The sequence below is a fragment of the Gavialis gangeticus genome, unplaced genomic scaffold (genome assembly GCF_001723915.1).
Source record: "Gavialis gangeticus isolate Ggan-Ray unplaced genomic scaffold, GavGan_comp1, whole genome shotgun sequence".
Lineage (NCBI taxonomy): Eukaryota > Metazoa > Chordata > Crocodylia > Gavialidae > Gavialis > Gavialis gangeticus.
The window spans coordinates 105497134-105510002 of NW_017729024.1; the positions used below are offsets into that span (position 1 = coordinate 105497134).

At 45.2% G+C, this 12869-nt stretch overlaps 1 pseudogene; it reads left to right on the top strand.

Moving 5' to 3' along the window:
• Positions 1 to 12869, top strand: part of LOC109298097 — a 45697-nt pseudogene that overhangs the window by 7821 nt on the left and 25007 nt on the right.

Consider the following 12869-nt stretch of genomic DNA (forward strand, 5'->3'; position numbering starts at 1 on the left):
AGGAGGGCAGGGAATCTCCTTCACCCGGGCCTCCCTGTCCTGTAATGGGCATGGGTGTCCCGTGGGACTAATGAAAGACCAACGCAAAGTACACATTTAATAGGTTGGCTTTTTCCTGGGCGTCAGTTGTCAGTTGTCCCATCTGGTTCAGCAGGGGTCCAATGTTGCCCTTGCTTTTCCTCCAGCTCCCCACATATCTGAAAAAGGACTTTTTATGTTCCTTGATATTTGTAGCTAGCTGAAGTCCTGTTGCAGCCTTGGCTTTCCTGGTTTGATCCCTGCAGGACCGGACCAGTGCAGAATATTCCTCCTTGGAGGTGGATCCCATCCTCCATCCTTTGTAGGTCTTTCTTTTTAGCCTCAGGAGGTCTGCTAGTTCCCTGGAGAGCCAAGGGGACCGCTGTGCCCTTTTTCTGTCTTTCCTCGGAGACGGAATAGCCTGAGTTTGTGCATCGAGGATCGTTCCCTTGAGAAGCAGCCACTCTTCCTGAACTCCCCTCCCCGTAGGGTCGTGGTCCCTTAGGGCCTCACCAACAAGCCTCCTGAGCTTGTCAAAGTCAACTTTACTAAAGTCAAGGACTTCTGTATTGCAGACTGACTTGCCAGCTTTACAGCAGATGGTGAAGGTGATCAGCTCGTGGTCATTGTCGCCCAGCTTCCCATTGATCATTAGGTCACTGATTAGGTTGTCCCCAGTTGTCAGTACCAGGTCAAGCAGTGCTTTACCTCTCATTGGCCCATAGACCTCTTGTGTCAGAAAGAGGTCATCTACGCACAAGAGGAAGCTTTGTGACTGCTTGGATTTAGCTGAGCGCTCTTCCCACGAGATGTCTGGGTAGTTGAAGTCTCCCATGACAACCATGGAACGGGAGCATGCAGCCTCAGCCAATTCCCTGGCAAACTCCTGGTGAAGCTCTTGACTTCGGGTGGGAGGTCTGTAGTAGACTCCCACCATCATCTCCCCTTTGCTGTGTTCCCCACAGATTTTAACCCAGAGGGTCTCCAGCCATCTACCCTGGTCACCAATATTGGCTTGCAGGGATGCGAAGCTCTCCTTGACATAGAGAGCTACACCCCTGTCCCTTTTGTCTACTCTATCTCTCCTGTACAGGGTATAGCCATCTATCCCCATGGTCCAGTCATGGGTGGAATCCCACCAGGTCTCCGTTATCTCTATGACATCACAATTGTTTGTGTTAAGCAGGAGGACAAGTTCCTCTTGCTTATTCCCGAAGCTCCTGGCATTCGTGTACAGGCAGGCAAGTGTCCCCTGGGGGGCCCTTGCCTTGCCCACAGATTGATTCAGGGCTGGGGCAGGGGTGGTCTCCCTTAAGTGCCCAGGCCCGCTGGCTTTGCAAGGGTTGCTCAGTGGGCCATCACTGGCAGTAGTCCTCCCCATCCCCCAACGGGCTTAGTTTAAAGCCCAGTGGAGCAGGTCAGCCAGTCTGGCTGAGAAGAGCCTCCTCCCCAGCAGAGAGAGGTGGAGGCCATTGCTTTCCAGCATCTCGCTGCCTTTCTCACCAAAGAGCGGACTGTGGTCATGGAAGCCAAAGCCTTCCCAATGACGCCAGCGCCACAGTGTTTGGTTCACTACCTGGATCCTCCTGTCCCTCCTCAGCTCATAGCCCAAGACTGGGAGGATCGAAGAAAACACCACCTGTGCCCCCAGACCCTTTAGTCCTGCTCCCAAATCCCTGTAGCACCTGATGACCCAGCTGGAAGTGCTCTGAACCATGTCATTGGTGCCCACATGGATAAGGAGCATGGGATAGTGGTCAGTGGGCTGGAGGAGTTTAGGGATCTTCTCTGCAATGTCTCGGATGCAGGCTTCCGGGAAGCAGCAGACTTCCCAGGCTAAGGGGTTGGAGTGGCAGATTGCCCCCTCAGGATGGAGTCTCCCATGACAAACACTTTGCGTTTGGTCTTGGAGAGAGCGGGGATAGTAGCTACAGCAGAGCCCATGTTGCCTGTGGAAGCTGGCAACTCAGCAGGCTCTTCTGGGGCTGCAAGAGGTTTGTACCTGTTGCTGAGCTCCAGCAGGGCAGGGGCCTTGGGGCTCATGATCACTTTGGTCCAGCCCCTGGGCTGTACAGTAAGGGAGGTCCCCGAATCCTCCCTTGTCCTGGAGGGAGACCGTGGTCTATCCTCTGTCTCCCATGGCAGAAAGGCCTGGCAGCAGGAGTCTATCTCCTGCTCACAGTGCCTGATGGCATGCAGTCTCTGGGCTGCGGCCTGGAGCTCCTCCAGCTGCTGTGCCAGAGACCCCAGTAGGGAGCAGACCTCACAAGGGGAGGTGGCCATGCTTCTGGGCCCCAGAGCCTGAAAAAGTGACAGACAGCCCCCCGCAGCTGAGAGCCAGGGGCTCCATCTGCGTGGAGCCTGGAACCATGGGCTCCACCTCGGTGGAGGCCTCTGAGGAGCCAGAGGGGGGGGAGCTGCAGACCTTGAGGGGACCCTTAGGGTGCGGCACGTGCACATCTGTGGCATGCTGCTAGTGGGCTGACTACAGCTGGGACTGGCTTCCCTAGGGTGGGGGTGCACAGACAAGGCCTCAGAACCTCCTGCGCAAACTCTGTGCTAACTCATGCGCAGGGCAAACAAGCGCACCTATTTCTGCAGCCTGTTTGCGAGGCTCCAATCATGCAGCTCCCTGGTGGGCTGGCTGAAGTAGGGGCTGGGGCAGGGTGAGACCCTCCCTAGTTCCTAATCAGCTGCCTCCCTGCAGTTAAGCTGGGCTAGTCCCCTCCCACCATGGCTCCGCTTACCTCCAGCTGCTGCTGGGGGTTGGCAAGGGGGCTCCGTGGCAGTTGGGGGGGCTTTGGGTGCAGGGGTGTGATGGGCTTTCACCTGTGCATCTTGCGCCGCTCCCTAAGCCCATATGAGGCTTTTTTCCTTTGGTGGGGCCCTTTTATACTACAGGCACACGCTGTAGGCCCGCTTCTGGCACCTGTAGTACTCCCAGGCAGGGGAGGGTCCTGCCAGGGATTTGGGGGACCCTGCCTGCCTGGAGAGGGGTCAGTGAGTACCCCCTCTCCTCCTTCCCCCTGGGGGGCTGGGCCAAGTAGGGGCTGGGGCGGGGCGAGACCCTCCCCGGTTCCTAATCAGCCACCCTGCAGCTGAGCTGGGCTAGTCCCCTCCCATTACAGCCCCGCTCAACTCCAGCTGGTGCTGGGGGTCAGCAGGGGGGTTCTTTCCAAACCTTTCAGGTCTCTTGGAACCTTTACATCACCTCTTAAGGAAAGGAACCTCATGGCACTGGGGAGGTAGACAAGAAGAAGCCTTCTGAGAATCTAAGAGTTTACTTAAATCATCAGAGCTTTTGGTTCATTTTGATCCCAGCAAGGAATTAATCCTGTCCTGCAATGCTTCAACATATGGAGCAGGGGCTGTGTTGTCCCATAAACTGAACAATCAGGAAGAATGTCTTATGGGATATGCCACAAGGACACTAAACAAAGCCAAACGGGGTTATTCTCAGTTGGAAAAGGAAAGTTTAGCTATTATATTTGGCCTAAAGAAGTTTCACCAGCATCTGTATGGGAAGGCTTTCACCAGCATAACAGACCACAAACCTTTGGTAGGATTATTTAAGGAAAATAAAGCAGTACCTGATATGGCAGCAGCATAACTACAGCAGTGGGTTTTGACCCTAGCCATGTATGAGTACAAGATTCTTTACAAGGTGGGCCATCAGCATGGGAGTGCTGATACCCTGAGCAGACTGCCACTACCAGACTCAGCCCCTACAGAAGAGCACCCCTACAAAAGAGCGCTTACAGAATCTGGGAGGAGATCTTCAGCCCTTTTGGACCAGAAGTACTGAACTAAGCATAGAGGATGGCTATATTTTGTGGGGCATGCAAGTGGTAGTTCCCCCTCAAGGATGACAGGAAATGCTGGCAGAACTATTCCAGGCACATCCTGGAATTTCCTGAATGAAAGCTTTAGCTTGCGGCTATGTGTGGTGGCCATGCCTACATGAAGACCTGGAAAAGGTGGTCAAACACCACCCCCAATATCAAGTATATCAACAGTCTCTGGCACAGGCACCCTTGCATCCTTGGAAATGGCCAGGACAGCCTTGGTTTTGTCTGCATTTAGACTATGCTGGACCCTATTTAGGAAAAATATTTTTAGAAGTTCATTCAAAATGGCTGGAAGTGTACCCCGTGAACTCAACAACCTCAGAAGCAATCTGTGACAAGCTTCGACAGACTTTTGCCACACACAGATTGCCTGTGGTATTGGTCACAGATAATGTCCGGAATTTCACTAGTCATGAATTTAAGGAGTTCCTTAGTAAAAATGGAATTAAGCACATTCGAACATCACCATACCACCTAGCTTCCAATGGTCTTGTAGAGAGAGCTGTGAGGACCTTCAAAGAAGGGATGAGAAAAATGACGAGAGGAAGTTTGGAGACAAAATTGGCTCAATTCCTTTTGAAGTATCAAGTTGCACCTCAAACCATCACAGGCATGAGCCCTGTCCAGCTATTAATGGGAAGAAGGATCAAGACTCATTTGGATTTACTGTATCCCAATATGGAGGAAGAAGCGTGGAAAAAACAGACCCTTCAAAAACACAACCATGAGTATCACACTAAAGAGAGAGTTTTGGGGTGTGTGATTCTGTCTACACAAAAAATTTCAGTACCCGCCAACCTACTTGGATTCCAGGCAGTGTTGAACAACAAATGGGACCCTTATCTTTTAAAATTGGAGTCAGTGATGGCCAAACGGTGAGATGACATCAGGACCACATCTGCTTATGACCCAACCTACCTGAGGGACCGGAGCAATTGCCTGAGGAGGAGGGGTTTTTGGAGGGCCTGGAATTGGGTAGAATGACTGAGAATTCTGAGCCCAGTAATTTAGAACTATCCACAAACTCTCCTAGTCAGGAGGTCAGAGGTGCTGGAGACAGACATGTACTCCCCCAGCCAGAGGAGAAACCTGTTCCTGTGGAGGGGCGTTATCCAGCCAGAGAACGGAGAGCTCCTAGTTATTTGAAAGATTATGTCTGGGTTGTATGTTAAGAGGGAAGGAATTGGGCAATTATAGAGTTAAACTGTTAGTCATTATTATGGGATGAAGCTTGAGAACCAGAACTCCACCCTCTGTTTGTTGTTCCAGAGTTACTTTCATTTTCCCAGTTAATTGTTGTTTGCTCCTGAATAAAGCAGCCTGTTGTTTGGGGCCTGTAGAAAAGTAAACCTCAGTATTCTTTGTTAAGTAAGGAACTTAACACTTGACTCTTGCTAAATTCACTTACATTAGATATTAATATTGCCACACTATTCAAGCTTTCATGCTTATAGATTGTACAACTTGTGATTTGTACAGTAAGTAAGCTTTTAATCTTTGCAATGCTCTTGTACAAACAGATAGAAAAATAGTATTTGTTTTCCTACATTAGGAAACTGAGGCATAAAGATGTTAATAGATATGCCCAATAGTTGGCACAGGACATCAACAGCAGAGCTTGGGTGAGAACTTGAGAGTTGTTTTTGTTCTTTTTTCTCCTAGTTTTCTCTACACTTGTGCTTGGCCAGTCTGTTCCAAGGTAGAAGTGGGAGGCATTTTTTCATTAGTCATCCATTATGCACCTCACACAAATAGGTTGACGGTGATACCAGCCTGTCCTTTTCTTGACCTTGAAAATATTTGGTAATTTTGTCATTATTCTTCCAGAAGAAACATGCCGACATTGACATCCTGTAATTTTAATTACATTTTCTTCTGATATAAAGTTCAAATGTGTCATATTGTAGTATTATAATTTTTTCCTCTTGATAATAGCTCTAATAAATGACTATAAAAACTAATTTTGTAATGAAAACTGGAGCTTAAGGGCAAAGTGCATGAATACTTCATGGTGGCTGAAGCTTTACTAGTGATGCTTTTTGCCTCTGATTAATTAATACATAGGTTTTAATGAATTTACAGATGGTTATGGTAGCTTAAATGCATTTTATTGGCAAGCTATTTATTATAAGTCTGAAAACTTTAACCAGGGCAATTAGTAAATCAGTTGTCATTGCAGTGGACCTTAAGTAATACTATTGAGACCAGTGTTGCTTACACAGCACTGTAACCATGCATGACACTTCACAGACATCTGAATATCATATAAGTACTTAACAGTCTAAATTAGACATAGAGTGAGCAAGGACCAAAAAAAAGAGCCCCTCAAAGGGGTGTGGGAAGAGATTCAGTAGTAAAGACGTGTGATTTGCTTGTTTCTCAGGTAATACATGGGTTGTAAAAGTGCCATTACATGTGGGAAAATTGGCAGGCCTTACTATTCAAAGCGTTCACTGTAGTTTTGAAAACAAGTAGATCAAAAGAAAACAAAATTCTATTCTCTTTCAATGAGTCTCCATTTGCTTGTTGTTCTGAGACTAGACAGACAAGTTCTGATTTCAGACAGTGTTATACCATTGTAAACACTACCCTGAAGTGCGAATTTAAAACCACAGCCATTATAAGGGTCTGTTATGTAAATGTTTAACACCTGAGACTTTTTTGATAAATGAGGAAAGTTAGGGGTGGTCACAATTACCTTATCATGAAGAAATTCAGTTTCTTTTGTGCAATCTCTTGTCACTTAGCCACCACTGAGAAGGAATATCTCACATACGGGTGGCCACCCTCCCCCATCAGCAAATTAAAAAAACAGCCATTTATCCTTAATTATTAGGTATAACCTGCTATGGTATTAAAAACTGAGTAGGAGAGCTGGGCAGACCTCATTTACAGCAAATGACCCTGGATTCCCTAGTAAAACGTCTGTCTGCTGTTAGCTTTTAAGGGAGAATTAAGGTTCTAATTTTTTTTTTTTAGCAGACATGCTTGAAAATGATAACAGGTGCTTATAATGGAATGGAGGTGGTAATGCTTGTCGCTCAGTTGTAGAAAGGTGGTTGGGCTTTTGGTTTTGGTTTTTGCGGTCCCCATACTATCTCTTCCTAAAGGTTATGCCTCATTGACTTCCTGAGTAGTTCACCTGGATTGCCCTTCTATGGGATCATGCAATCAAAGGTTTACAGAGACTGTCTCTGGGAGGAACACTGGAATCATTTCAGATTGCGGTGAAAGATGCCACGCAGGCTACCAATGAGATGGCCCCCGGGATGCTGTACTTCCCATGCCAGTCAACTGCTTGTTCCTCAGTTGCAGACCCTGATGAGCAAGTAGCTCAGCTCTGCTTGCTGTCAGTAGCCTGGAACTAGGAGGGAGACATTTCTGGATGGTAATACATCTGGAAAGTAAATCCTTATGTCTTCAGTCAGGTCACTTAAACTTTACTGTTTAAGTGACCAGTTTTACCTGCTCTAAAATGGTAATATTTCTTCAGTGTTTTGGAGTCCTATAAAGCTACATTATGAGTTGTGATGAAGACATTCAATTATCAATAATGATAATTAAAAAAACCCCAGTCAAAATCAAAGCCTCCTTTAATTATCTGCTAAGGCCTGAGAGAGGTTGGCGATACCTGAAAACGTGCCTAAATGAATTAAGGTAAGTGCTAACTCATGGGATTGCATGCAGACCCCTGGGACAAGCTTCGCTCCGTTTTATTTGGCCAAGTACCCACAGCCAAAATTTTCTCAAACATTGGGATTGTCTGTGGTCCCTCATCTGATCACACTGAGATGAACATACTAGTAATCCAGCTTGAAATGATACTGCAGGTCTAGAGGTTTAAAGGACCAGTCTCTAAGTCAGTCTTCCTGTTATCTCATTTGTGCATTTATATCTCATTTGTGTAAATCGTTTAGAATATTTTACATCAGTGTAAAATCTGTTAGCTCCTGGAGGTGGAAGATCTAAAACTCTTACAATGCATGACTTTCTGAAGTGAAGTAAACCAGAAAGCTAAAGGAATTGACTCTGAGTGTTGGTCTCAAATATGCATGGAGCATGAGGGATCATTTATCGTTCCACTCTGCATACAACCTCAGAAGTATTTTCTGAAGGGGGTGGGGGGGGGATGTCTTTGAAACATTGCCATATACATGTAAGAGGAAATGAAGAGAGTGCATTGCTGCAGATGTTGTTACACTTATTAAGGCTCTCCAAACTGCTAATAAAAACTGACCCCCTCACTTTTTTTTTATAACAAAGGGACAGTCCTTCTTTGTAAAGCTTTGGTGGGCCCAAAGAATTTGAGAGAACTCCAGGAACTGACAGGCAATTAGCTTGTAGGCTCTACAGCTGCAACAGTCTCACAAGATCTACCAGTCTTACTTTTGTATTTCATGTCACTAAAAGGAAGAAGTTTACATTCTTTACTTTGGGTTGATTTGTTTATTCTTTCTAGGTTTTAAGTAGCATTTGATTTAAGAACAACTGCATATTGGATTTAACCTGTAAGGGGATTATAAATGCTGACTGCACCTTGAATATAAGTGTCTGTTTAGGGTAATGAGAAAATAGCTGGGTCCAATTAGTCCAGACATAGCCAAATTTTTAATGATTATTTGGGAAGGGCTGCCCACTCTGCTGATTGAGATGCCATAGATATCAAGTTTACACTGCCTCCATCCATTGCACATCCTCTCTGCACTACAGCCCTCCCCAAATGTAACCTAACAACTGTTCGGTCTGCACTCAGGCATGCCCAGTCCTTGTGTAAGTCACAGGTAGGGGTACCAGTATGTATGTGCTCAGTGCTACTTTAATTGCAGGGCATTTACATTTCTCCAGCATTTGGTATGTGCAAAGCAGGAGCAAAGGATGGTTGTGCTTCACAGCAGTGCTTCTGGACCTGACACATGTAGGTGGCATAGGCAGGCATGAACAGAATGAGCCTATTGGGGGAATGTTCCCTCCTGGCTACCCCACCTAGAAATTAGAATTCTCTGCTGTTCCCATAGACACTGCAAATCTTACATACATAATGTAGATGTGAAGAGAAGGCCAGCATCTGATGGCCACTGGCTATTGTAGAAGAAACTCTGTCTTGAACTCTGGACTGGTAGGTAAATATGGGTACTTTTAAAATGAAAAAAGACTGAGTAATTTTAAGGACTGCAATTAGACAGGGTACTATCCTGCATTACTTACCCAAATAAAACTTAAATTGGAATTAACTGGAATTTTGCCTAAGTAAGAATTCGGAAGAAGGTTCAACATGGTAAAGCACTTGCTTCCGTTCCATTGGAAGTAATAGGATTGAAGCATGTGTTTAAAATGAAACAGAGCTTAAATGTTTGGCTGAATCATGGCCTCACCTGTGTTATTTTGGATCCTTGTTCTTGTTCTGAAAGATAAGCAGTATGCCTTTGGAAATCTATATGTGACAAATTTATTGGTAGCAGAATGGAGGAACTAACAAATACTTTTTTCAAGAATATTATCAGGATTCAGAGAATATTTGTGTCCAAGGAAAAGCAAATGCACAAAAAAATGCCAGTGTGTACAGAGTCCATTAACTTGTATATTAAATTACATTTTGCAATATGGCTGATGGTACAGTCATACAAGGGAAAAATGTACGCAATTTAAACATTCTCTACGAAATATTGTATTCTCTAGGAAATATTGTATTTTTTTCTGGACAAATACATATGACAACACTGGTGCTAATTATTCTAATTGGTCCATTTATTTAGGCATGATTTTTTAAGTGCCACTAGACTCTCCCAGGCCTTGGCAAGCGAATCAAGGAGAAGTTGATTTGTAAGACCTCATAAATAAGTGTGTATATAGCTCTATAGATACATGTGCAAATATAAGTCTGTTACTGATTTGGAATCTTAAGAAGTTTATTTTTTTCCAGATTTGTCTTTTATTAATATTTCTTCACTTCATTAATCTCATATTGTTTGTGAAATGACACCAAGCAGTTGTTGATTTTTGCATCAATATTTTTTTCATGGTTCCTTTCACTTAGTTTCTTTTTTCACTTCTTTTCTGTCTTGTCTAGTTTCAGCAAAATAAATAAAATTGAAGCCCTTAAGATGAGATGGTGAGGTGGGAGCACTTTTATCAGTGGGCTTGCCAATTCTGCCTGAATCTTAAAATCTAGAGATAAGGTGAACTTTTTGGTTTAACTTCCTTTTTTGTAAAGTGTGTTACCCTACTGCTCATGAGAAGTAATGACTACATTATAACTGATGTTGCTGTTGGTTTTTTTCAAGTATCAAGTAGAAATGGCAGGAATGCCTCTCTCCTTCCTTGGACCTGCTGGTGGTGCCTCAGCCCTTGGCTGAAGGGACCATCTCTAGTGGGAAAAAGACTGTTCAGTTCCTGAGGAAGTTTCGTTCATGAGTAGTTCCAGGTGCCTGTCCTGCTGCTCTTTGAGTTATCCCTAATGAATATCTACTGGTTATATGTGACTGCAGCTGTGAACCTACAGCTTGAGAACTGCTTAGAGAGCAACCTTGCTGTTCCATGAACTGGTGACTTACCAAAAATATGTAGCTCTGACTGTTTTTGCATTGGCTATTTTTGCTGTCTTACTGCATGACAAATTCAGGCCTAGTTTGCCCTATTGCTTTTATATCTTTCTGCATTAAACAGTAAACATGTGTTCTATGCAATTTCATGGTTTGAATACTGAGACAAAATCAGAACCCAATTCAAAGATAACTAAAGGGTTGTAAACACCAAACTTTAAAAAAGATGAGACAAGAGGGTGTGATGGAAGGGAATAGCTCACTTTTTCCTTCTAGTCTGCTAGTGACTCTGGCAAGGTTTTAAACATTTACCACTGACTAATGTGGGCAACATGGAGAGGATCCAGAGGAAGGCCACTCGCATGATCAGGGGGCAGCAGGGCAGGTCCTATGAGGAAAGGCTATGAGACCTGAACCTGTTCAACCTTCACAAGAGAAGGCTGAGAGGGCATCTGGTGGCCATCTATAAACTGGCCAAGGGAGACCAGCAGGCAATTGGAGAGTCCCGGTTCCCCCGAGCACTACTAGGAGTAACAAGGAATAATGGTCGTAAGTTGACAGAGAGTAGATTCAGGCTAGATATCAGGAGGCACTACTTCACAGTCAGGGTGGCTAGGATCTGGAACCAACTTCCAAGGGAAGTGGTGCTCGCTCCTACCCTGGGGGTCTTCAAAAGGAGGCTAGATAGACACCTACCCAGGGTCATTTGACCCTAGCATTCTTTCCTGCCCATGGCAGGGGGTTGGACTTGATGATCTGCTCAGGTCCCTTCTGACCCTACCAGCTATGAAACTATGAAATGCTCATAGTTAATCTCTTTCAAAGGAGTAATAAAATACAATTGCTGCAGAAAACTAGGCAGGTGGTCTGTAGAGTGAAATCTGATTTTAAGAACAAACTATGTATAAATGTGGAAAGACATAAAAGAAAGTCACCTCTGTTGACAAGACTATTTTATTGTCATCTAGCTTTGTTCTACTAGGCGTTCTTGCTATGGATATTGTATCACTCTTTAATATATGAATAATCAGGATGTTGAAGTAATTTGAATAGTGTGAGTAATTCTATGCCAGCAAATGTCTTAGGATACTATGTTATTCTCTTTAGTGCAAGTAGGAATTTACAGTCTTAGATTGCCTAAGATGGAATCAGATACACAGATGTCTGAAGTTTGTTTGCATTACTCCAACTAATGGAACAATATGATCACATCCAATTAAACCTTTTCTTCCAGACTTTGCAATCTTCAAAATATCTTCTGGCATGTTTTTTGATCTCCATGTAGATGCATTTATGCTAATTAGATTCAGCCATGCACTGGGGCTTTGGTGTGTATGTGAGATGTCATAAGCAGGGCAACCAGTTAAAGTATTAAAACACATTTTAAAAGTAAGATACACATTCACATATACAAAATGAACTGTGTGTTGCAGAGCCCATCGAAAATGGAATTTTTCTTCTTTGTGAATCTAGTGAGGCAATATAATAGGTTGCCTAGGGAAGTTGTAGGCTCTCCATCACTGGAGGTATTCAAGAAGATGTTGGACAGCCACTGATCAGCAGGGATCTGGGTTTTTCATTTTCCATGGAAAAAATGGAGAAAACCATAGATTTCCCCCCTTACTGGAGCAAAACGTGGATTTCTCATTTTAGTGGAGAAACCCACAGATTTTGCAGTTTTGCAAAGAGCAGAGTTCCAGCCTGCAAAGAGGCTGGGAGGAAGTGGGAGGAGGGCGGTCAGACACAGGGTGCCTTGTGCATGTATATGCACATTGCCCCAGGCAGTCTGGAGAGCTGCTCCTACAGGTAAGTGGAGGATGAAGTGGGGCCCCAACACGGAGGGAGGGAGGGAGTTGGACAGGGCTGGAGCTGGGGCTGGTGCTGCTGCCCAGCCCTGCAGTGTGTGGGGCTTGGGGCCTGGGGCTTCACAGGAAAGCTGCTTGTGCTGCAAGCCCCACACTGCCCTGGTGATGTGCCCCCTGCACATGCGGCAGCAGTGAGGGGCACAACTCCTCTGCTTAGGTTCAGACCAATCACCATACTTGGGGTCAGGAAGGAATTTTACACTACGATGAAATTAGTATGGACTATGGGGGATTCTGCCTTCCTCTCTAGTGTGTGTGGGGGGCGGGGGGCAGGGCAGGAGGGCATGGCCTTCTACCCAGGACCTCTTGACCATATATTGACAACATTTTATAGAAGCAGGACATTGACTGCCATGATTCCCTTGCTTTACCTACGGCAGGTTAGGGTGTTAGGTCTGCATTGTCAGGGTTGAGTTTTTTTGAATAGTTTAGATTTTGGCTTTTATAGAATGGTTTGTATAGGGATGACCCTGCTTCAGGTAGGGGGTTGGACTAGATGACCTCTGGAGGTCCCTTCCAACCCTACTCCTGTAGGACTCTGGATTGCAGATTGGCTGAGGGGTCGCACTCAGAGGGTGGTGGTGGATGGGTCATATTCG